Source organism: Onychostoma macrolepis, chromosome 20 (genome assembly GCF_012432095.1).
Source record: "Onychostoma macrolepis isolate SWU-2019 chromosome 20, ASM1243209v1, whole genome shotgun sequence".
Taxonomy (NCBI): Eukaryota; Metazoa; Chordata; class Actinopteri; order Cypriniformes; family Cyprinidae; genus Onychostoma; species Onychostoma macrolepis.
The window spans coordinates 6,941,600-6,962,715 of NC_081174.1; the positions used below are offsets into that span (position 1 = coordinate 6,941,600).

Genomic DNA, 21,116 nt, shown 5'->3' on the forward strand with positions numbered 1-21,116 from the left:
AAGACTGTGTCAGAAGTGGGATTTGAACCCACGCCCATTCGGAGACCAGAAACCTCAACAACTGGGAAGGAGATAACACCTTGAGTCTGGCGCCTTAGACCACTCGGCCATTCTGACAATTATTAAAATTGTGAAAAACAATTCAATAAATGGAATTGGTCAGAGGGCAAAAGAATGAATCAAACTTTAATGTTTACTGTCTCAAGTTGTTAAATTTCTAAAAGAGTCTGTGTCAGAAGTGGGATTTGAACCACGCCTCCATTGGAGACCAGAAACCTCAACAACTGGGAAGGAGATAACACTTGAGTCTGGCGCCTTAGACACTCGGCCATTCTGACAATTATTAAAATTGTGAAAAACAATTCAATGAATGGAGTTCGTCAGAGGGCAAAAGAATGAATCAAACTTTAACTTTTACTGTCTCAACATTGCTTCCAATTTCTAAAAGACTGTGTCAGAAGTGGGATTTGAACCACGCCTCCATTGGAGACCAGAAACCTCAACAACTGGGAAGGAGATAACACTTGAGTCTGGCACCTTAGACCACTCGGCCATTCTGACAATTACACTTAAAAATGTGAAAAACAATTCAATGAATGGAATTGGTCAGAGGGCAAAAGAATGAATGAAACTATAATGTTTACTGTCTCAAGTTGTTAAATTTCTAAAAGAGTCTGTGTCAGAAGTGGGATTTGAACCCACGCCTCCATGGAGACCAGAAACCTCAACAACTGGGAAGGAGATAACACTTGAGTCTGGTGCCTTAGACACTCGGCCATTCTGACAATTACACTAAAAATGTGAAAAAAATGTTATGAATGGAGTTCGTCAGAGGGCAAAAGAAGGAATCAAACTTTAACTTTTACTGTCTCAACATTGCTTCCAATTTCTAAAAGACTGTGTCAGAAGTGGGATTTGAACCACGCCTCCATTGGAGACCAGAAACCTCAACAACTGGGAAGGAGATAATACCTTGAGTCTGGCACCTTAGACCACTCGGCCATTCTGACAATTACACTTAAAAATGTGAAAAACAATTCAATGAATGGAGTTGGTCAGAGGGCAAAAGAAGGAATGCAAACTTTAACTGTTTACTGTCTCAAGATTGCTTAAATTTCTAAAAGAGCCTGTGTCAGAAGTGGGATTTGAACCCACGCCTCCATTGGAGACCAGAAACCTCAACAACTGGGAAGGAGATAACACCTTGAGTCTGGCGCCTTAGACCACTCGGCCATTCTGACAATTACACTTAAAAATGTGAAAAACAATTCAATGAATGGAGTTGGTCAGAGGGCAAAAGAAGGAATGCAAACTATAATGTTTACTGTCTCAAGTTGTTAAATTTCTAAAAGAGTCTGTGTCAGAAGTGGGATTTGAACCCACGCCTCCATTGGAGACCAGAAACCTCAACAACTGGGAAGGAGATAACACCTTGAGTCTGGCGCCTTAGACCGCTCGGCCATTCTGACAATTATTAAAATTGTGAAAAACAATGTTATGAATGGAGTTGGTCAGAGGGCAAAAGAATGAATGAAACTATAATGTTTACTGTCTCAAGATTGTTAAATTTCTAAAAGAGTCTGTGTCAGAAGTGGATTTGAACCCACGCCTCCATGGAGACCAGAAACCTCAACAACTGGGAAGGAGATAACACTTGAGTCTGGTGCCTTAGACACTCGGCCATTCTGACAACGTTATTAAAATGTGAAAAACAATGTTATGAATGGAGTTCGTCAGAGGGCAAAAGAATGAATCAAACTTTAACTTTTACTGTCTCAACATTGCTTCCAATTTCTAAAAGACTGTGTCAGAAGTGGGATTTGAACCACGCCTCCATTGGAGACCAGAAACCTCAACAACTGGGAAGGAGATAACACTTGAGTCTGGCACCTTAGACCACTCGGCCATTCTGACAATTACATTAAAATGTGAAAAACAATGTTCAATGAATGGAGTTGGTCAGAGGGCAAAAGAAGGAATGCAAACTATAATGTTTACTGTCTCAACATTGCTTAAATTTCTAAAAGAGCCTGTGTCAGAAGTGGATTTGAACCCACGCCTCCATTGGAGACCAGAAACCTCAACAACTGGGAAGGAGATAACACCTTGAGTCTGGCGCCTTAGACACTCGGCCATTCTGACAATTATTAAAATGTGAAAAACAATTCAATGAATGGAGTTGGTCAGAGGGCAAAAGAAGGAAATCAAACTATAACATGTTTACTGTCTCAAGATTGCTTAAATTTCTAAAAGACTGTGTCAGAAGTGGGATTTGAACCCACGCCTCCATTCGGAGACCAGAAACCTCAACAACTGGGAAGGAGATAACACCTTGAGTCTGGCGCCTTAGACCGCTCGGCCATTCTGACAACGTTATTAAAGGTTGTGAAGAAAAATTCAATGAATGGAGTTGGTCAGAGGGCAAAAGAATGAAATCAAACTATAACATGTTTACTGTCTCAACATTGTTAAATTTCTAAAACAGTCTTTGTCAGAAGTGGATTTGAACCCACGCCTCCATTCGGAGACCAGAAACCTCAACAACTGGGAAGGAGATAACACCTTGAGTCTGGCGCCTTAGACCGCTCGGCCATTCTGACAACGTTATTAAAGGTTGTGAAGAAAAATGTTATGAATGGAGTTGGTCAGAGGGCAAAAGAATGAATGAAACTATAATGTTTACTCTCTACAGTTGTTAAATTTCTAAAAGACTGTGTCAGAAGTGGATTTGAACCCACGCCTCCATTGGAGACCAGAAACCTCAACAACTGGGAAGGAGATAACACTTGAGTCTGGCACCTTAGACCGCTCGGCCATTCTGACAATTACATTAAAATGTGAAAAACAATTCAATAAATGGAATTGGTCAGAGGGCAAAAGAAGGAATCAAACTTTAACTTTTGCTGTCTCAAGATTGCTTCCAATTCTAAAAGAGCCTTTGTCAGAAGTGGATTTGAACCCACGCCTCCATGTGGAGACCAGAAACCTCAACAACTGGGAAGGAGATAATGACTTGAGTCTGGTGCCTTAGACCGCTCGGCCATTCTGACAATTATTAAAATGTGAAGAAAAATTCAATGAATGGAATTGGTCAGAGGGCAAAAGAATGAATGCAAACTTTAAGTTTACTGTCTCACAGTTGTTAAATTTCTAAAATAGTCTTTGTCAGAAGTGGATTTGAACCCACGCCTCCATGTGGAGACCAGAAACCTCAACAACTGGGAAGGAGATAACACTTGAGTCTGGCACCTTAGACCACTCGGCCATTCTGACAATTACATTAAAATGTGAAAAACAATTCAATAAATGGAATTGGTCAGAGGGCAAAAGAAGGAATCAAACTTTAACTTTTGCTGTCTCAACATTGGTCTCAGTTCTAAAAGAGCCTTTGTCAGAAGTGGATTTGAACCCACGCCCATTCGGAGACCAGAAACCTCAACAACTGGGAAGGAGATAATGACTTGAGTCTGGTGCCTTAGACACTCGGCCATTCTGACAACGTTATTAAAGGTTGTGAAGAAAAATTCAATGAATGGAGTTGGTCAGAGAGCAAAAGAATGAATGAAACTATAATGTTTACTGTCTCTACAGTTGTTAAATTTCTAAAAGACCTGTGTCAGAAGTGGATTTGAACCCACGCCCATTCGGAGACCAGAAACCTCAACAACTGGGAAGGAGATAACACCTTGAGTCTGGCGCCTTAGACCACTCGGCCATTCTGACAATTACACTAAAAATGTGAAAAACAATTCAATGAATGGAGTTGGTCAGAGGGCAAAAGAATGAATGCAAACTTTAACTTTTGCTGTCTCAAGATTGCTTCCAATTCTAAAAGAGCCTGTGTCAGAAGTGGGATTTGAACCCACGCCCATTCGGAGACCAGAAACCTCAACAACTGGGAAGGAGATAATGACTTGAGTCTGGTGCCTTAGACACTCGGCCATTCTGACAACGTTATTAAAGGTTGTGAAGAAAAATGTTATGAATGGAGTTGGTCAGAGAGCAAAAGAATGAATGAAACTATAATGTTTACTGTCTCTACAGTTGTTAAATTTCTAAAAGACCTGTGTCAGAAGTGGATTTGAACCCACGCCCATTCGGAGACCAGAAACCTCAACAACTGGGAAGGAGATAACACCTTGAGTCTGGCGCCTTAGACCACTCGGCCATTCTGACAATTACACTAAAAATGTGAAAAACAATTCAATGAATGGAGTTGGTCAGAGGGCAAAAGAAGGAATGCAAACTTTAACTTTTGCTGTCTCAAGATTGCTTCCAATTCTAAAAGAGCCTGTGTCAGAAGTGGGATTTGAACCCACGCCCATTCGGAGACCAGAAACCTCAACAACTGGGAAGGAGATAACACCTTGAGTCTGGCGCCTTAGACCACTCGGCCATTCTGACAATTACACTTAAAAATGTGAAAAACAATTCAATGAATGGAGTTGGTCAGAGGGCAAAAGAAGGAATGCAAACTTTAACTTTTACTGTCTCAACATTGTTAAATTTCTAAAAGAGCCTGTGTCAGAAGTGGGATTTGAACCCACGCCTCCATTCGGAGACCAGAAACCTCAACAACTGGGAAGGAGATAAAACCTTGAGTCTGGCGCCTTAGACCACTCGGCCATTCTGACAATTACACTAAAAATGTGAAAAACAATTCAATGAATGGAATTGGTCAGAGGGCAAAAGAAGGAAATCAAACTATAACATGTTTACTGTCTCAACATTGCTTCCAATTCTAAAAGAGCCTGTGTCAGAAGTGGGATTTGAACCCACGCCTCCATTGGAGACCAGAAACCTCAACAACTGGGAAGGAGATAACACCTTGAGTCTGGCACCTTAGACCACTCGGCCATTCTGACAATTACACTTAAAAATGTGAAAAACAATTCAATGAATGGAGTTGGTCAGAGGGCAAAAGAAGGAATGCAAACTTTAACTGTTTACTGTCTCAAGATTGTTAAATTTCTAAAAGAGCCTGTGTCAGAAGTGGATTTGAACCCACGCCTCCATTGGAGACCAGAAACCTCAACAACTGGGAAGGAGATAACACCTTGAGTCTGGCACCTTAGACCACTCGGCCATTCTGACAATTACACTTAAAAATGTGAAAAACAATTCAATGAATGGAGTTGGTCAGAGGGCAAAAGAAGGAATGCAAACTTTAACTGTTTACTGTCTCAAGATTGTTAAATTTCTAAAAGAGCCTGTGTCAGAAGTGGATTTGAACCCACGCCTCCATTGGAGACCAGAAACCTCAACAACTGGGAAGGAGATAACACCTTGAGTCTGGTGCCTTAGACCACTCGGCCATTCTGACAATTACACTTAAAAATGTGAAAAACAATTCAATGAATGGAGTTGGTCAGAGGGCAAAAGAATGAATGCAAACTATAACATGTTTACTGTCTCAAGATTGCTTAAATTTCTAAAAGAGCCTGTGTCAGAAGTGGGATTTGAACCCACGCCTCCATTCGGAGACCAGAAACCTCAACAACTGGGAAGGAGATAACACCTTGAGTCTGGTGCCTTAGACCACTCGGCCATTCTGACAATTACACTTAAAAATGTGAAAAACAATTCAATGAATGGAGTTGGTCAGAGGGCAAAAGAATGAATGAAAACTATAATGTTTACTGTCTCAACAGTTGTTAAATTTCTAAAATACTCTTTGTCAGAAGTGGGATTTGAACCCACGCCCATTCGGAGACCAGAAATGTCAACAAATGGGAAGGAGATAACACTTGAGTCTGGCACCTTAGACCACTCGGCCATTCTGACAATTACATTAAAATGTGAAAAACAATTCAATAAATGGAATTGGTCAGAGGGCAAAAGAAGGAATGCAAACTTTAAGTTTACTGTCTCAAGATTGCTTAAATTTCTAAAACAGACTGTGTCAGAAGTGGATTTGAACCCACGCCCATTCGGAGACCAGAAATGTCAACAAATGGGAAGGAGATAATGACTTGAGTCTGGTGCCTTAGACCGCTCGGCCATTCTGACAATTATTAAAATGTGAAGAAACAATTCAATGAATGGAATTGGTCAGAGGGCAAAAGAATGAATGCAAACTTTAACTTTTGCTGTCTCAAGATTGCTTCCAATTCTAAAAGAGCCTGTGTCAGAAGTGGATTTGAACCCACGCCTCCATTGGAGACCAGAAACCTCAACAACTGGGAAGGAGATAATACCTTGAGTCTGGTGCCTTAGATCACTCGGCCATTCTGACAATTACACTTAAAAATGTGAAGAAACAATTCAATGAATGGAGTTGGTCAGAGGGCAAAAGAAGGAATGCAAACTATAACATGTTTACTGTCTCAACAGTTGTTAAATTTCTAAAAGAGCCTGTGTCAGAAGTGGATTTGAACCCACGCCTCCATTCGGAGACCAGAAACGTCAACAACTGGGAAGGAGATAATACCTTGAGTCTGGCGCCTTAGACCACTCGGCCATTCTGACAAATTACACTCAAAAATGTGAAAAACAATTCAATGAATAGAATTAGTCAGAGGGCAAAAGAAGGAATGCAAACTATAATGTTTACTCTCTCTACAGTTGTTAAATTTCTAAAAGAGCCTGTGTTAGAAGTGGGATTTGAACCCACGCCTCCAAGTGGAGATCAGAAACCTCAACAACTGGGAAGGAGATAACACTTGAGTCTGGCACCTTAGACCACTCGGACATTCTGACAATTACACCAAAAAACTGAAAAACAATTCAATGAATGGAATTGGTCAGAGGGCAAAAGAATGAATCAAACTATAATGTTTACTCTCTCTACAGTTGTTAAATTTCTAAAACAGTCTTTGTCAGAAGTGGGATTTGAACCCACGCCTCCATTCGGAGACCAGAAACCTCAACAACTGGGAAGGAGATAACACCTTGAGTCTGGTGCCTTAGACACTCGGCCATTCTGACAATTACACTTAAAAATGTGAAAAACAATTCAATTAATAGAATTAGTCAGAGGGCAAAAGAATGAATCAAACTATAATGTTTACTGTCTCAAGATTGTTAAATTTCTAAAATAGCCTGTGTCAGAAGTGGATTTGAACAAACGCCTCCATTCGAGACCAGAAACCTCAACAACTGGGAAGGAGATAACACTTGAGTCTGGTGCCTTAGACACTCGGCCATTCTGACAATTACACTAAAAATGTGAAAAAAATGTTATGAATGGAGTTGGTCAGAGGGCAAAAGAAGGAATCAAACTTTAACTTTTACTGTCTCAACATTGTTAAATTTCTAAAAGACCTGTGTCAGAAGTGGATTTGAACCCATGCCTCCATGTGGATATCAAAACCTCAACAACTGGGAAGGAGATAACACCTTGAGTCTGGCACCTTAGACCACTCGGCCACTCTGACAATTACACTTAAAAATGTGAAGAAACAATTCAATGAATGGAGTTGGTCAGAGGGCAAAAGAAGGAATGCAAACTTTAACTTTTACTGTCTCAAGATTGCTTCCAATTCTAAAAGAGCCTGTGTCAGATGTGGGATTTGAACCTAAACCGTCAGATAGAGATCAAGAAACCTCATCAACTGAGAAATCGGAAATGACTTGAGTCTGGTGCCTTAGATCACTCGGCCATTCTGACAATTACATTAAAATGTGAAGAAACAATTCAATGAATGGAGTTGGTCAGAGGGCAAAAGAATGAATGCAAACTTTAAGTTTTGCTGTCTCAAGATTGCTTCCAATTCTAAAAGAGCCTGTGTCAGAAGTGGATTTGAACCCACGCCTCCATTGGAGACCAGAAACCTCAACAACTGGGAAGGAGATAACAAGTTGAGTCTGGCACCTTAGACCACTCGGCCATTCTGACAACTTTATTGAAGATTGTGAAGAAAAATGTCATGAATGGAGTTGGTCAGAGGGCAAAAGAATGAATGAAAACTATAATGTTTACTGTCTCTACAGTTGTTAAATTTCTAAAATAGTCTTTGTCAGAAGTGGATTTGAACCCACGCCCATTTGGAGACCAGAAACCTCAACAACTGGGAAGGAGATAACACCTTGAGTCTGGCGCCTTAGACCGCTCGGCCATTCTGACAACATTATTAAAGGTTGTGAAGAAAAATGTTATGAATGGAGTTCGTCAGAGGGCAAAAGAATGAAATCAAACTTTCAAGTTTACTGTCTCAACATTATTTACATTTCTAAAACAGACTGTGTCAGAAGTGGGATTTGAACCCACGCCTCCATTGGAGACCAGAAACCTCAACAACTGGGAAGGAGATAACACCTTGAGTCTGGTGCCTTAGACCACTCGGCCATTCTGACAATTACACTTAAAAATGTGAAGAAAAATGTTATGAATGGAGTTGGTCAGAGGGCAAAAGAATGAATCAAACTTTAACTGTTTACTGTCTCTACAGTTGTTAAATTTCTAAAAGAGCCTGTGTCAGAAGTGGGATTTGAACCCACGCCTCCATTCGGAGACCAGAAACCTCAACAACTGGGAAGGAGATAACACCTTGAGTCTGGCGCCTTAGACCGCTCGGCCATTCTGACAAGTTTATTGAAGATTGTGAAGAAAAATGTTATGAATGGAGTTGGTCAGAGAGCAAAAGAATGCATGAAAAGTATAATGTTTACTCTCTCTACAGTTGTTAAATTTCTAAAACAGTCTTTGTCAGAAGTGGGATTTGAACCCACGCCTCCATTCGGAGACCAGAAACCTCAACAACTGGGAAGGAGATAACACCTTGAGTCTGGCGCCTTAGACCGCTCGGCCATTCTGACAACGTTATTAAAGGTTGTGAAGAAAAATGTTATGAATGGAGTTGGTCAGAGAGCAAAAGAATGAATGAGAAGTATTATGTTTACTCTCTCTACAGTTGTTAAATTTCTAAAATAGTCTTTGTCAGAAGTGGGATTTGAACCCACGCCTCCATTCGGAGACCAGAAACCTCAACAACTGGGAAGGAGATAACACCTTGAGTCTGGCGCCTTAGACCGCTCGGCCATTCTGACAACGTTATTAAAGGTTGTGAAGAAAAATGTTATGAATGGAGTTCGTAAGAGGGCAAAAGAATGAAATCAAACTTTCATGTTTACTGTCTCAACATTATTTACATTTCTAAAACAGACTGTGTCAGAAGTGGGATTTGAACCCACGCCTCCATTCGGAGACCAGAAACCTCAACAACTGGGAAGGAGATAACACCTTGAGTCTGGCGCCTTAGACCACTCGGCCATTCTGACAATTACACCTAAAAACTGAAAAACAATTCAATAAATGGAATTGGTCAGAGGGCAAAAGAAGGAAATCAAACTATAACATTTACTGTTTTAACATTGGTCTCAGTTCTAAAAGAGCCTGTGTCAGAAGTGGGATTTGAACCCACGCCTCCATGTGGATATCAAAAACCTCAACAACTGGGCAGGTACACATGCCTTGATTTTGGCGCTTTTGACAGCTCGGCCATTCTGACAATTACACTTAAAAATGTGAAAAACAATTCAATGAATGCAGTTCGTCATAGGGCAAAAGAAGGAATGCAAACTTTAACTTTTGCTGTCTCAAGATTGCTTCCAACTCTAAAAGAGCCTGTGTCAGATGTGGGATTTGAACCTAAACCGTCGTATAGAGATCAAGAAACCTCATCAACCGAGAAAGTGGAAATGACTTGATTCTGGTGCCTTAGATCACTCGGCCATTCTGACAATAACACTTAAAAATGTGAAAAACAATTCAATGAATGGAGTTCGTCAGAGGGCAAAAGAAGGAATGCAAACTTTAACTTTTGCTGACTCAAGATTGCTTCCAATTCTAAAAGAGCCTGTGTCAGAAGTGGGATTTGAACAAACGCCTCCATTCGGAGACCAGAAACCTCAACAACTGGGAAGGAGATAACAACTAGAGTCTGGCACCTTAGACCGCTCGGCCATTCTGACAACGTTATTGAAGAGTGTGAAGAAAAATGTTATGAATGGAGTTTGTCAGAGGGCAAAAGAATGAATAAAAACTTTAATGTTTACTCTCTCAACATTATTTACATTTCTAAAATAGCCTGTGTCAGAAGTGGGATTTGAACCCACGCCTCCATTCGGAGACCAGAAACCTCAACAAGGTGATAACACCTTGAGTCAAGTCAAGTCAAGTCACCTTTATTTATATAGCGCTTTTAACAATACAGATTGTGTCAAAGCACTTAACAGTATCAAATTGGAAGATAGAGTGTCAGTAATGTATAATGATAAGATTATACACTCAATTTTCAGTTAAAGGCATTTCATTATTGAATTCTATTGATCTAATTAATGCAGCCTAACAATCCTTTAACGGATTTGAATAATAGAAGTGTATTAGTGTGTTATGTGTAAGCCAGGCTAAAGAGATGGGTCTTTAATCTAGATTTAAACTGACAGAGTGTGTCTGCCTCCCGAACAGTGTGAGGTAGATTGTTCCAGAGTTTGGGTGTTAATAGGAATAGGATCTGCCAACCGCAGTCGATTTTGATATTCTAGGTATTATCAAATGGCCAGAGTTTTGAGAACGCAGTGGACGTGGAGGACTACAGTGTGATAAGAGCTCGCTCAAGTACTGAGGAGCTAAGCCATTCAGGGCTTTATAAGATAGTTAAAATCTATCTGATGTTTGATAGGGAGCCAGTGCAGTGTTGACAGAACCGGGCTAATATGGTCATATTTCCTGGTTCTAGTAAGGACTCTAGCTGCTGCATTTTGGACCAACTGTAGTTTGTTGATCAAGCGTGCAGAACCACCACCCAATAAAGCATTACAATAGTCTAACCTTGAGGTCATAAACGCATGAATTTACATTTCTGCATTTGACGTTGAGAGCATAGGTTGCAATTTAGATATGTTTTTGAGATGAAAAACGCAGTTTTACAGATGCTAGAAACATGGCTTTCAAATGAAAGATTGCTATCAAACAGCACACCTAGGTTCCTGACTGATGAAGAAGAATTGACAGAGCAGCCATCAAGTGTTAGATAATGTTCTAGGTTATTACATGTGGGGTTTTTAGGTCCGATAATTAACACCTCTGTTTTTTCAGAATTTAGCAGTAAAAAATTACTCGTCATCCAGTTTTTTATATCGACTATGCATTCCGTTAGTTTCTCAATTTGGTGTGTTTCACCGGGCCTCGAAGAAATATAGAGCTGAATGAATGAATGATGCATTTATATAGCACTTTATTGTGTATTGCTGTACACCCAAAGCGCTTTACAATCATGTGGGGGGGTCTCTCCTCAACCACCACCAGGATGATGCGACAGCAGCCACAGGACAACGGCACCAGTGCGCTCACCACACACCAGCTACAGGTGGAGAGGAGAGAGAGTCATAGAGCCAATCAAGTGGATGGGGATTATTAGGAGGCCATGATTGACAAGGGCCAGTGGCGGGAATTTGGCCAGGACACCAGGGTTACACCCCTAGTCTTTACAATGAGTGTCATGGTATTTTTAATGACCACAGAGAGTCAGGACCTCGGTTTAACGTCTCATCCGAAAGACAGTGCTTTTTTGACAGTATAGTGTCCCTGTCACTATGCTGGGGCATTAGGACCCACACAGACCACAGGGTGAGCACCCCCTGATGGTCTCACTAACACCTCTTCCAACAGCAACCTAGTTTTCCCAGCAGGTCTCCCATCCAGGTACTGACCAGGCTCAGCCCTGCTTAGCTTCCATGGGCAACCAGTCTTGGGCTGCAGAGTGATATGGCTGTGCCCAGCTGAGTATCATCAGCATAACAGTGAAAGCTAACACCATGTCTCCTGATAATATCTCCATAGGGTAACATGTAAAGCGTGAAAAGTAAAGGCCCTAGTACTGAGCCTTGAGGTACTCCATACTGCACTTGTGATCGATATGATACCTCTTCATTCACTGCTACGAACTGAAGGCGGTCAGATAAGTACGATTTGAACCATGCTAAGGCACTTCCACTAATGCCAACAAAGTTTTCTAGTCTATTGAAAAGAATGTTGTGGTCAATAGTGTCGAACGCAGCGCTAAGATCCAGTAGAACTAATAAAGAGATACAACCACGATCAGATGATAGAAGCAGGTAATTTGTAACTCTAATGAGAGCAGTCTCAGTGCTCTGATACGATGTAAATCCTGACTGGAATTCCTCACAGATATCATTTTTCTCTAAGAAGGAATATAATTGTGAGGATAATACCTTTTCTAGTATCTTTGACAGAAAAGGGAGATTTGAGATCGGTCTGTAATTAACTAGATCTTTGGGGTCAAGTTGTGGTTTTTTAATGAGAGGCTTAATAACAGCCAATTTGAAGGTTTTGGGGACATATCCTAATGATAATGATGAATTAATAATAGCCAAAAGAGGATCTATGACTTCTGGAAGCAGCTCTTTTAGTAGTTTAGATGGGATAGGGTCTAACATACATGTTGTTGGTTTAGATGATTTAACAAGTTTATACAATTCTTCCTCTCCTACAGTAGAGAATGAATGGAATTGTTCCTCAGGGGATCTATAGTGCGCTATCTGATGCGATACTGTAGCTGACGGCTGCAAGGATACAATTTTATCTCTGATAGTATCGATCTTGGAAGTGAAGACTAGATAATGATCTGAGATATCATCGCTCTGCTGCCAAATTTCAATGCCACTGACATCAATTCCATGTGACAGTATTAAATCTAGAGTATGATTTCGACAATGAGTAGGTCCTGACACATGTTGTTTAACACCAATAGAGTTTAGAATGTCTATAAATGCTGATCCCAACGAATCTTTTTCATTATCAACATGGATATTAAAATCACCGACGATTAGGACTTTATCTGCAGTCAGCACTAACTCCGATAGAAGATCAGAAAATTCTTTAATAAAGTCTGTATGGTGCCCTGGTGGCCTGTATACAGTAGCCGGTACAAACATCACAGGGGATTTATCATTAATACTTGTTTCTTTGGATGACGTTATATGAAGCACCATTACTTCGAACGAATTATACTTGAAACCCGACCTCTGAGAGATACTGAAAATATTGCTATAAATTGTAGCAACACCTCCCCCTTTACCTTTTGGACGCGGTTCATGTTTGTAACAGTAATCTTGGTATGTAGACTCATTTAAAGTAATGTAATCATCTGGTTTTAGCCAGGTTTCTGTCAAACAAAGCACATCTAGTTTATGGTCAGTGAACATATCATTTACAAAAAGTGCTTTTGAAGAAAGCGATCTAATATTCAATAAGCCAAGCTTTATCATGTGTTTATCTGTATTATATCGTTTTTTTATTTGTTTAACATCAATTAAATTGTTACTATTACTTTGGTTTGGATGTTTTCTGTATTTTCTAGTTCGGGGAGCAGACACAGTCTCTATAGTGTGATATCTAGGTGAAAAAGTTTCTATGTGCTGAGAATTACCTGACTTCTGTGACATGAGGCGGCTAGCAGACGGTTGGTTTAGCCAGTCTGTCTGCTTCCGGACCTGGGCTCCAGTTAGTCAAGTACGAACTCTAAGACTATGTGCCATATTTCTAGAGAGAAGAGCGGCACCACCCTAGGAGGGATGAACAGCATCTCTTTTCAACAGGTCAGGTCTGCCCCAAAAATTCTTCCAATTGTCTATAAAGCCTATGTTATTTTGCGGGCACCACTTAGACATCCAACCATTAAGTGACAACAGTCCGATATGAATCTCATCGCCACGGTAAGAAGGGAGCGGACCAGAGCATACTGTATTACAGTGTCTGACATCGTACTTGCAAGTTCACACACCTCTTTAACATTATTTTTAGTGATCTCCGACTGGCGAGGTCGAACATCATTAGCGCCAACGTGGATAACAATCTTACTGAATTTACGTTTAGCATTAGTAAACATTTTTAAATTTGCCAAGATGTCAGGCGCTCTGGCTCCTGGTAAACAATGGACTATGGTGGCTGGTGTCTCTATTTTCACGTTCCGTACAATAGAATCGCCAATAACTAGAGCACTTTCATCAGGTTTTTCAGTGGGTGCTTCACTGAGTGGGGAGAACCTGTGTGATGTTTTGATCGGAACGGAAGAGTGGTGTTTTGACCCACGACTAGGCCACGTCATAGTCACCCAGTTGCCCTGCTGCACGGGCTCAACCAAAACCAAACAATGTACAGGACTCCCTGAGCTAGTCGCATCCAAAGCAGTATCTACAGCCCTCACATTCTTACTATCCTCAACTAAAGTTTGGATGCATGTCTCTAGTTCTAAAACCTTCTCTGTCAGCCTAACTATTTCCCTGCATTTATCACATGTGAATCCCTCACTGCTGACAGAGACAGATAAACTGTACATGTGGCAAACAGTGCAAACAACAATAGCAGGAGAAGAAGCCAATACTCACCGTGATTGATGAATGATATCAACTTAACTTACCACTTACCACTGTTGTTTGATGAGCTTGTGAAAAACGGAGCGAGAAAAAAATAAAAATAAAAATAATAATAGGCGCGAATAGAAACGCAAATGGAACCGCGAGTGACAAGCTAACAGGCTAACAAGCTGCACTCGCGGTTTTAAAAGCGGACGATCAAATTAGTTAGATTAGTTTGAAAGATAACACCAGAAATATGGTAGGAATTAAGTTATATATTATCACTTTAGACAAAAGGGAGTGAAAGTAAGGTAGAGATTCAATAAAAAGCGAAGGTACATGGAGCTACAATCACAAACCTCTCAGCAGCACAACCCTGCTGCTGAGAGGTTTGTTGAGTCTGGTGCCTTAGATTGCTCGGCCATTCTGACAACTTCATTGAAGATTGTGAAGAATAATTTTATGAATGGAGTTGGTCTGAGGTCAGAATGGAGTTGTTTACTCTCTCTACAGTTGTTAAATTTCTAAAATACTCTTTGTCAGAAGTTGGATTTGAACCCACACCTCCATTCGGAGACCAGAAACCTCAACAACTGGGAAGGCACCTTAGACCACACAGCCATTCTGACAACTGTGTTTGTGGTTGTGAAGTAAAATGTTATGAATGTAGTTGGACAGAGGGCAAAAGAATGAATGAAAACTATAACGTTTACTCTCTCAACAGTCTAAAACACTCTTTGTCAGAAGTGGGATTTGAACCCACGCCTCCACTCGGAGACCAGAAACCTCAACAACTGGGAAGGAGATAACACCTTGAGTCTGGCGCCTTAGACCACTCGGCCATTCTGACAATCACACAGAGAAATCTGAAAAACAATTCAATAAATGACGTCTCCATTCGGAGACCAGAAAGCTCAACAACTGGGAAGGAGATAACGCCTTGAGTCTGGCGCCTTAGACCACTCGGCCATTCTGACAATAATACAGAAAGATCTGAAAAAACAATTTAATAAATGGAATTGGTCAGAGGGCAAAAGAAGGAAATCAAACTATAACATTTACTGTCTCAAGATTGCTTCCAATTCTAAAAGAGCCTGTGTCAGAAGTGGGATTTGAACCCACGCCTCCACTCGGAAACCAGAAACCTCAACAACTGGGAAGGAGATAACACCTTGAGTCTGGCGCCTTAGACCACTCGGCCATTCTGACAACCACACAGAGAAATCTGAAAAACAATTCAATAAATGACGCCTCCATTCGGAGACCAGAAATCTCAACAACTGGGAAGGAGATAACGCCTTGAGTCTGGCGCCTTAGACCACTCGGCCATTCTGACAATAATACAGAAAGATCTGAAAAAACAATTTAATAAATGGAATTGGTCAGAGGGCAAAAGAAGGAAATCAAACTATAACATTTACTGTCTCAAGATTGCTTCCAATTCTAAAAGAGCCTGTGTCAGAAGTGGTATTTGAACCCACAGCTCCGTTTGGAGAACAGAAACCTCATCAGCTGAGAAAGCGGAAATACCTTGAGTCTGGTGCCTTAGATCGCTCGGCCATTCTGACAATTATGGAATTGGTCAGAGGGCAAAAGAAAGAATGCAAACTATAACGTGTACTCTCTGAACATTAGTTACATTTTAAAAAAAGCCTTTGTCAGAAGTGGGATATGAACCCATGTGTGATGGGATGGATGTTGTTACTATAACCCCCTCTGCTGGAGAATAGGAAGAGCACACTACAGGTTTAGCTGTGGCCATCACCGGCTGGTTAATGATTAACTTGATTGCCTCACGTTGAAAGTAGAGTGTGCAGTGGCATAGCGAGCACTTAGCTAATCCTTCGCACCTCACGTTTTCATTTGTGTTGCCCTTGCCTGGTGAAGTCGTGTGGTTCGGGTCTTCTATTCTTTTTTTCTGCTTAAACCCAGTTCGGGTGCAGCGAGATATGTCATAGCGGGAGCTTTTTCATATCAATCGGATTGTCCCAGTTGAGGGGGAGTGCTTATCGGCTTATGTTCAGCATAGAGCCGTGGAGTGGGCCAATATTTGGCTGGACGTACGTACTCCGACTGCTCTGCTGTTTTGTCTCCACTGTTCCTGCCATTCCTATTGCCTTTGCTTCTTTAATTGTGTCTTTGTTTTGTTTTGTTTTGTGTTATGTTTCTTTGTGTCAGTTGTTTGTTCGTTGGTTCGTCTGTTATTGTGCCTGGCTGTCCTGGTAATTGGGGCTCTGTAACGCTGGCCAGATGGCAAAAGTTCAAAAAGGGGATGACTTGGATGTGAGGTATCCAGGGTGATTTTCTGAGCCCTTTTCCTCCACTCTGGACGTATACAGTTCTTGAAGGGTGGGTAGGGGTCACCGATAATCTGTTCAGCAGTCCGAACCATTCTCTGTAGTCTTCTGATCCCTGATTTTGTAGCTGAGCCAAACCAGACAGTTATTGAAGTGCACAGGACATACTCAGTGACAGCTGAGTAGAACTGTTTCAGCAGCTCCTGTGGCAGGTTAAACTTCCTCAGCTGGCAAAGGAAGTACAACCTTTGTTGGGCTTTTTTTACAATGGAGTTGATGTGAGAGTTCCAATTCAGGTACTGAGAGATGATGGATCCCAGGAACTTGAATGTCTCCACTGCAGTCACAGTGCTGTCTATGATGGTGAGTGGGAAGAGTGCAGGGGGGGTTTTCCTGAAGTCCACAATCATTTCCACTGTTTTGAGCATGTTGAGCTCCAGGTTGTTTAGACTGCACCAAACAGCCAGCTCTTTAACCTCCTGTCTGTAGGCAGACTCGTCACTGTCCTGGATGAGGCCGATGAGCGTGGTGTCGTCTGCAAACTTCAGGTGCTTGATAGAGGGGTCTTTAGAGGTGCAGTCGTTGATGTAGAGGGAGAAGAGCAGTGGGGAGAGAACACATCCCTGAGGGGCACCAGTGTTGGTGAAGCGGCTGTTTGACATGAATTTCCGCATGGTTAACTTTAACTTGAGAAGTGGGACAAAACAGGGTGCAAAATTGAAAAAATAAAACCTTCTACTCAGACAAATGATACTACGTTTATGTGTCTTATATGTACTAGCTACTGAGCTATGCTTTGATACAACCTCCCAAATTTTCTCTTTTTTTATCAAAATGTGCTTTTTACCTTGGACTGTGTAATATAATTTCAGCTTTACCTTTAACAGCAATCAAGATGTTTTTAACATTTCAAAACACATTCTCATGTTAGCAGAGACAGATTACACTTTCACATGTGACCAACAATTCCACAACAAATATAAAATATCATAATGAAATATCAAAATATTCAACTGACGGAGGTGACAGAACTGACAGAGTTGGCACATCTGACAGCAGTGACAAAATCCTGAATATGTAGTCATTTTAACTATCAAATACATTGAATCAATCAATTACTGTATTAAAACAAATGAGAGGAGGATTGTGGCAAGGGGTTCGTTTAGAGTGACAGCTGCCCCTGATATTCATTGATTTTATTACATTTTAATGAATGTCTGACGGTGTTGACAAAAAGTGGGGACACAACTTTGAAACCTTATGAAACATGCATGTGTCACTAAAAAACAACCTTGCTTTTGAGATATTGTTAGGCCTAAGTGTTGCTTTTGATATGGTCTTTTTCATCATTAAAGAAAAAATATATATATTTTTATCTATTTTATAGCATATGAATTATTGAACCTCTCTCTGTGGACACACTGTTTCAGATGCAGTGAAAAGATAATGTCATAGATTTCACATAACAATGATACAATTAAATTGAAGGGGATAATTGTGTTAAATACATTCTATTATTAATTCTTCATAACATTTATAATTGAAAATATTTTTATTTTTAAACCTAATAGCAGTTACAATTGCTGGATATGTTTTGTCCCATGTCTCAAGAATCAGTAACTGTGTCTAATTACTTCATACAGTAATACAGTTTTCATAAGCATATGTAAATTAAATAAAATACTGTTTATTTAGGTAATTTGTATCATTGTATCTAATGGTCTCTCTGAGGGCCAAGCCCCCCTAAAGATGAAATCCTAGAACCACCCCTGGCGGCGCTCATCATTTACTCAGGAAAAAGGTCTATACAAACCTTTATTTCGCTGAAGAAGTGCACCAAATCAGCGGCGGTGGCGCTGAGAACTGCTTTCTCTTGTAGGACGCAAAAAGCCCACACTCTGATTTTAATTCAGCAGCTGGGTTTCGTCGGAGAGGCTCAACTCAGCGGTTGGGTAGAAAAAAATGACCCAGCAACTTAGTTATAGAAAAACTACCAGCACCTGGGTAAAAGTATATTAAAAATAACCCAATAGAATGATCCAACAAGCTGAACCCAACATCTGTTTTTTTTTTTTAAATAACCCAGCATTTGGGTAAAAATATTAGAAACAACGCAATACAATTACCCAACGGGCTGGACCCAGCATTTGGGTTAAAAAAAAAAAAATAACTCAGCATTTTTAGAGTGTACATTAAAATATAGGCCAAGGTTTCAGCCAATATTAAGTGCCATACATTTTAGACACAATATTGTCAATATCTATTGTTGTTGCTTCAAATTAGCTCTAAACAGTCACAGCACAATTTTTGCATCCAGGAACAACAGTGGCCTTTCATTCTTGAACGATTTAGTGTTTTTTTTTTTTAAATAACCCAGCATTTGGGTAAAAATATTAGAAACAACGCAATACAATTACCCAACGGGCTGGACCCAGCATTTGGGTTAAAAAAAAAAAAATAACTCAGCATTTTTAGAGTGTACATTAAAATATAGGCCAAGGTTTCAGCCAATATTAAGTGCCATACATTTTAGACACAATATTGTCAATATCTATTGTTGTTGCTTCAAATTAGCTCTAAACAGTCACAGCACAATTTTTGCATCCAGGAACAACAGTGGCCTTTCATTCTTGAACGATTTAGTGTTTTTTTTTTTTTAACCAGAGCTCATTAGCATTTAAAGAGACATGCATCAAAACGAGTTGCTGTGAAAAGAGCTGTTTTTGACAAGGTAAAAAGGTGTTGTTTTACACTACCATTGAGAAATTTTAAACAAAGTTAACATACAGACTTTTCATTAACAGACTTTTCATTAAGACCCAAAAGAATCATATTAACTTGTGGAAAATGGGCATCCGATGACCCATTTAACAAATCATCAATGAGTCAATGGTTCAATTACTCATTCATAAAGATTAATTTCTGAGATGACAGAGATTTAAAAAGGTTAGATAAGTTGCCTAAGTAAAAAAAAAAAAAAAAACCCTGCAAAATAATTTAAATATCACACATTATTCGACATTAGAGAAATCACACCTTAGAGAAATTTTTGCTTGTAGGTTTGGGATTATTTTATTTAGGACTATTTTATCCTGGCTTCACTGTATCCAGTATTCAAGATGCTATTGTTAAGTGTCAGTGTGAACAGAATATTTCAAAATTAAATTCTCTAATTATTTTAAATTCTGGCCTTGATTAAAAAACAAACACAAAAAGCAGCGTCTTTTGAGAGTGATGTTCTACAAAAATTGGAGCCCAGGGCCCTCTGGTTATCTCAAGGTGATATTGCTCACACTCCATGAGTTTTTTTGCCAATTTATCTCTGATTTACCCATCCTGCGGTCTGAGAAAAATTATTGTCCAGGACTGGTTGGTTCCAATGTTCAGCATTTTCAGATCAAATCTTAAAACTCACAGACACACCAGGCTGTCCTAATCATAATAATCTTAAAATGATATCTTGTAGTATGAGATGCGCCATGATTTTCAATTCTTGTAATGTGTGCATGCTTGGGATTTGGGAGAAGAAAATCTGTGAGGATTCTCCTTATGTGTGTGATGCAACCAGATTTCACATCCGGTTAAGATTTAAAAACACCTGTAGTGTGAGCATAGCCTTAGACAAATAAAGAAACATATTTAAAAGTATTATTTTCAATTACACTGATTTAACTTGATTATGAATTGACAGTTATTTGCATTGGTAATGCCTCAGCACAGACAGGTGTTTTTCTGCATGGCAGAGGTTGCTGTGAATGCCTGTACAGGAGAGGGTGTGGGAAAGACAAACTGGTCTCATAAAAATATGTACCTCTGCACACTTTTTGTGCAACACCGTTTTACGTACCTTGCTGCACGTTTCGCCGCAGTTTCAAATAGAAATGTCCACTGAGTGGCACTAAAACACAGGTTCAATATGTGAACCCTGGCACGTTTTTATTACGTAGATATTGGTACATATTGCTATTTTTTTATTACGTTGCTTCAGATACGTATTGCGGCGGTTCAGAATTCAAATATCCGGGGACTGTCGCTAAAAGTTAATGCTCTATCGTGTTGGAAATATGCCCTACACCAAATCCAACCCTAAACCTACCCGATAGTGTTAACAAATGCAAAACTAATATAAAAACATATTAGCTGATGCAACTGTGCCATTTGAACTTCCTTTTATGCAGATTGTAACTGCTTTGTCGAACCGTAGTTACACAGGATTCGAACCGGTGCTTCTCATCTCCTAAGTCCGTCTCCGTACTCCATGAGCTACCGAACAAACTTGTCATCCATGAAAACCCATAGATATGAAGCTGGATGTGTGCGATGCATCAGTTTTCAAATCTCCCAGCATTATTAATATTGTTTTGAAGTCATAGCATGATATTCTTCAAGTAATTGTGCGAAAATTACACTTTATTAATCGCAACTCTGTAAATTTGTGTGAGTGTTCATTTATTTTGGAAACTGCAGTGATATGTACTTATTGGTACGTATTTCATGTCA

At 40.1% G+C, this 21,116-nt stretch overlaps 21 non-coding genes across 21 annotated transcripts; all 21 read right to left on the bottom strand.

Annotated features, from left to right (window-relative positions):
• Positions 1–7: 7 nt before the first annotated feature.
• trnal-caa (transfer RNA leucine (anticodon CAA)) lies at positions 8–117 on the bottom strand. Its single transcript has 2 exons — positions 80–117; positions 8–51 (listed from the first exon to the last, which is right to left on the bottom strand). It is a non-coding gene; the product is annotated as a tRNA-Leu (tRNA).
• Positions 118–677: 560 nt separating this feature from the next.
• Positions 678–785, bottom strand: trnal-caa (transfer RNA leucine (anticodon CAA)). The gene is made up of 2 exons: positions 749–785; positions 678–721 (listed from the first exon to the last, which is right to left on the bottom strand). It is a non-coding gene; the product is annotated as a tRNA-Leu (tRNA).
• Positions 786–1,130: 345 nt separating this feature from the next.
• trnal-caa (transfer RNA leucine (anticodon CAA)) lies at positions 1,131–1,241 on the bottom strand. The gene is made up of 2 exons: positions 1,204–1,241; positions 1,131–1,175 (listed from the first exon to the last, which is right to left on the bottom strand). It is a non-coding gene; the product is annotated as a tRNA-Leu (tRNA).
• Positions 1,242–1,358: 117 nt separating this feature from the next.
• Positions 1,359–1,469, bottom strand: trnal-caa (transfer RNA leucine (anticodon CAA)). The gene is made up of 2 exons: positions 1,432–1,469; positions 1,359–1,403 (listed from the first exon to the last, which is right to left on the bottom strand). It is a non-coding gene; the product is annotated as a tRNA-Leu (tRNA).
• Positions 1,470–2,257: 788 nt separating this feature from the next.
• On the bottom strand, positions 2,258–2,369 carry trnal-caa (transfer RNA leucine (anticodon CAA)). The gene is made up of 2 exons: positions 2,332–2,369; positions 2,258–2,303 (listed from the first exon to the last, which is right to left on the bottom strand). It is a non-coding gene; the product is annotated as a tRNA-Leu (tRNA).
• A 794-nt stretch (positions 2,370–3,163) lies between these two features.
• Positions 3,164–3,273, bottom strand: trnal-caa (transfer RNA leucine (anticodon CAA)). The gene is made up of 2 exons: positions 3,236–3,273; positions 3,164–3,208 (listed from the first exon to the last, which is right to left on the bottom strand). It is a non-coding gene; the product is annotated as a tRNA-Leu (tRNA).
• A 1,021-nt stretch (positions 3,274–4,294) lies between these two features.
• On the bottom strand, positions 4,295–4,404 carry trnal-caa (transfer RNA leucine (anticodon CAA)). The gene is made up of 2 exons: positions 4,367–4,404; positions 4,295–4,338 (listed from the first exon to the last, which is right to left on the bottom strand). It is a non-coding gene; the product is annotated as a tRNA-Leu (tRNA).
• Positions 4,405–4,522: 118 nt separating this feature from the next.
• Positions 4,523–4,634, bottom strand: trnal-caa (transfer RNA leucine (anticodon CAA)). Its single transcript has 2 exons — positions 4,597–4,634; positions 4,523–4,568 (listed from the first exon to the last, which is right to left on the bottom strand). It is a non-coding gene; the product is annotated as a tRNA-Leu (tRNA).
• A 120-nt stretch (positions 4,635–4,754) lies between these two features.
• Positions 4,755–4,865, bottom strand: trnal-caa (transfer RNA leucine (anticodon CAA)). Its single transcript has 2 exons — positions 4,828–4,865; positions 4,755–4,799 (listed from the first exon to the last, which is right to left on the bottom strand). It is a non-coding gene; the product is annotated as a tRNA-Leu (tRNA).
• Positions 4,866–5,213: 348 nt separating this feature from the next.
• On the bottom strand, positions 5,214–5,323 carry trnal-caa (transfer RNA leucine (anticodon CAA)). The gene is made up of 2 exons: positions 5,286–5,323; positions 5,214–5,257 (listed from the first exon to the last, which is right to left on the bottom strand). It is a non-coding gene; the product is annotated as a tRNA-Leu (tRNA).
• A 121-nt stretch (positions 5,324–5,444) lies between these two features.
• Positions 5,445–5,556, bottom strand: trnal-caa (transfer RNA leucine (anticodon CAA)). The gene is made up of 2 exons: positions 5,519–5,556; positions 5,445–5,490 (listed from the first exon to the last, which is right to left on the bottom strand). It is a non-coding gene; the product is annotated as a tRNA-Leu (tRNA).
• A 119-nt stretch (positions 5,557–5,675) lies between these two features.
• On the bottom strand, positions 5,676–5,784 carry trnal-caa (transfer RNA leucine (anticodon CAA)). The gene is made up of 2 exons: positions 5,747–5,784; positions 5,676–5,719 (listed from the first exon to the last, which is right to left on the bottom strand). It is a non-coding gene; the product is annotated as a tRNA-Leu (tRNA).
• Positions 5,785–6,357: 573 nt separating this feature from the next.
• trnal-caa (transfer RNA leucine (anticodon CAA)) lies at positions 6,358–6,468 on the bottom strand. The gene is made up of 2 exons: positions 6,431–6,468; positions 6,358–6,402 (listed from the first exon to the last, which is right to left on the bottom strand). It is a non-coding gene; the product is annotated as a tRNA-Leu (tRNA).
• A 348-nt stretch (positions 6,469–6,816) lies between these two features.
• trnal-caa (transfer RNA leucine (anticodon CAA)) lies at positions 6,817–6,927 on the bottom strand. The gene is made up of 2 exons: positions 6,891–6,927; positions 6,817–6,862 (listed from the first exon to the last, which is right to left on the bottom strand). It is a non-coding gene; the product is annotated as a tRNA-Leu (tRNA).
• A 1,257-nt stretch (positions 6,928–8,184) lies between these two features.
• On the bottom strand, positions 8,185–8,295 carry trnal-caa (transfer RNA leucine (anticodon CAA)). The gene is made up of 2 exons: positions 8,258–8,295; positions 8,185–8,229 (listed from the first exon to the last, which is right to left on the bottom strand). It is a non-coding gene; the product is annotated as a tRNA-Leu (tRNA).
• A 119-nt stretch (positions 8,296–8,414) lies between these two features.
• On the bottom strand, positions 8,415–8,526 carry trnal-caa (transfer RNA leucine (anticodon CAA)). The gene is made up of 2 exons: positions 8,489–8,526; positions 8,415–8,460 (listed from the first exon to the last, which is right to left on the bottom strand). It is a non-coding gene; the product is annotated as a tRNA-Leu (tRNA).
• A 119-nt stretch (positions 8,527–8,645) lies between these two features.
• Positions 8,646–8,757, bottom strand: trnal-caa (transfer RNA leucine (anticodon CAA)). Its single transcript has 2 exons — positions 8,720–8,757; positions 8,646–8,691 (listed from the first exon to the last, which is right to left on the bottom strand). It is a non-coding gene; the product is annotated as a tRNA-Leu (tRNA).
• A 119-nt stretch (positions 8,758–8,876) lies between these two features.
• On the bottom strand, positions 8,877–8,988 carry trnal-caa (transfer RNA leucine (anticodon CAA)). Its single transcript has 2 exons — positions 8,951–8,988; positions 8,877–8,922 (listed from the first exon to the last, which is right to left on the bottom strand). It is a non-coding gene; the product is annotated as a tRNA-Leu (tRNA).
• Positions 8,989–9,107: 119 nt separating this feature from the next.
• trnal-caa (transfer RNA leucine (anticodon CAA)) lies at positions 9,108–9,219 on the bottom strand. Its single transcript has 2 exons — positions 9,182–9,219; positions 9,108–9,153 (listed from the first exon to the last, which is right to left on the bottom strand). It is a non-coding gene; the product is annotated as a tRNA-Leu (tRNA).
• Positions 9,220–15,057: 5,838 nt separating this feature from the next.
• On the bottom strand, positions 15,058–15,169 carry trnal-caa (transfer RNA leucine (anticodon CAA)). Its single transcript has 2 exons — positions 15,132–15,169; positions 15,058–15,103 (listed from the first exon to the last, which is right to left on the bottom strand). It is a non-coding gene; the product is annotated as a tRNA-Leu (tRNA).
• Positions 15,170–15,416: 247 nt separating this feature from the next.
• On the bottom strand, positions 15,417–15,528 carry trnal-caa (transfer RNA leucine (anticodon CAA)). The gene is made up of 2 exons: positions 15,491–15,528; positions 15,417–15,462 (listed from the first exon to the last, which is right to left on the bottom strand). It is a non-coding gene; the product is annotated as a tRNA-Leu (tRNA).
• Between the last annotated feature and the right edge of the window lie 5,588 nt (positions 15,529–21,116).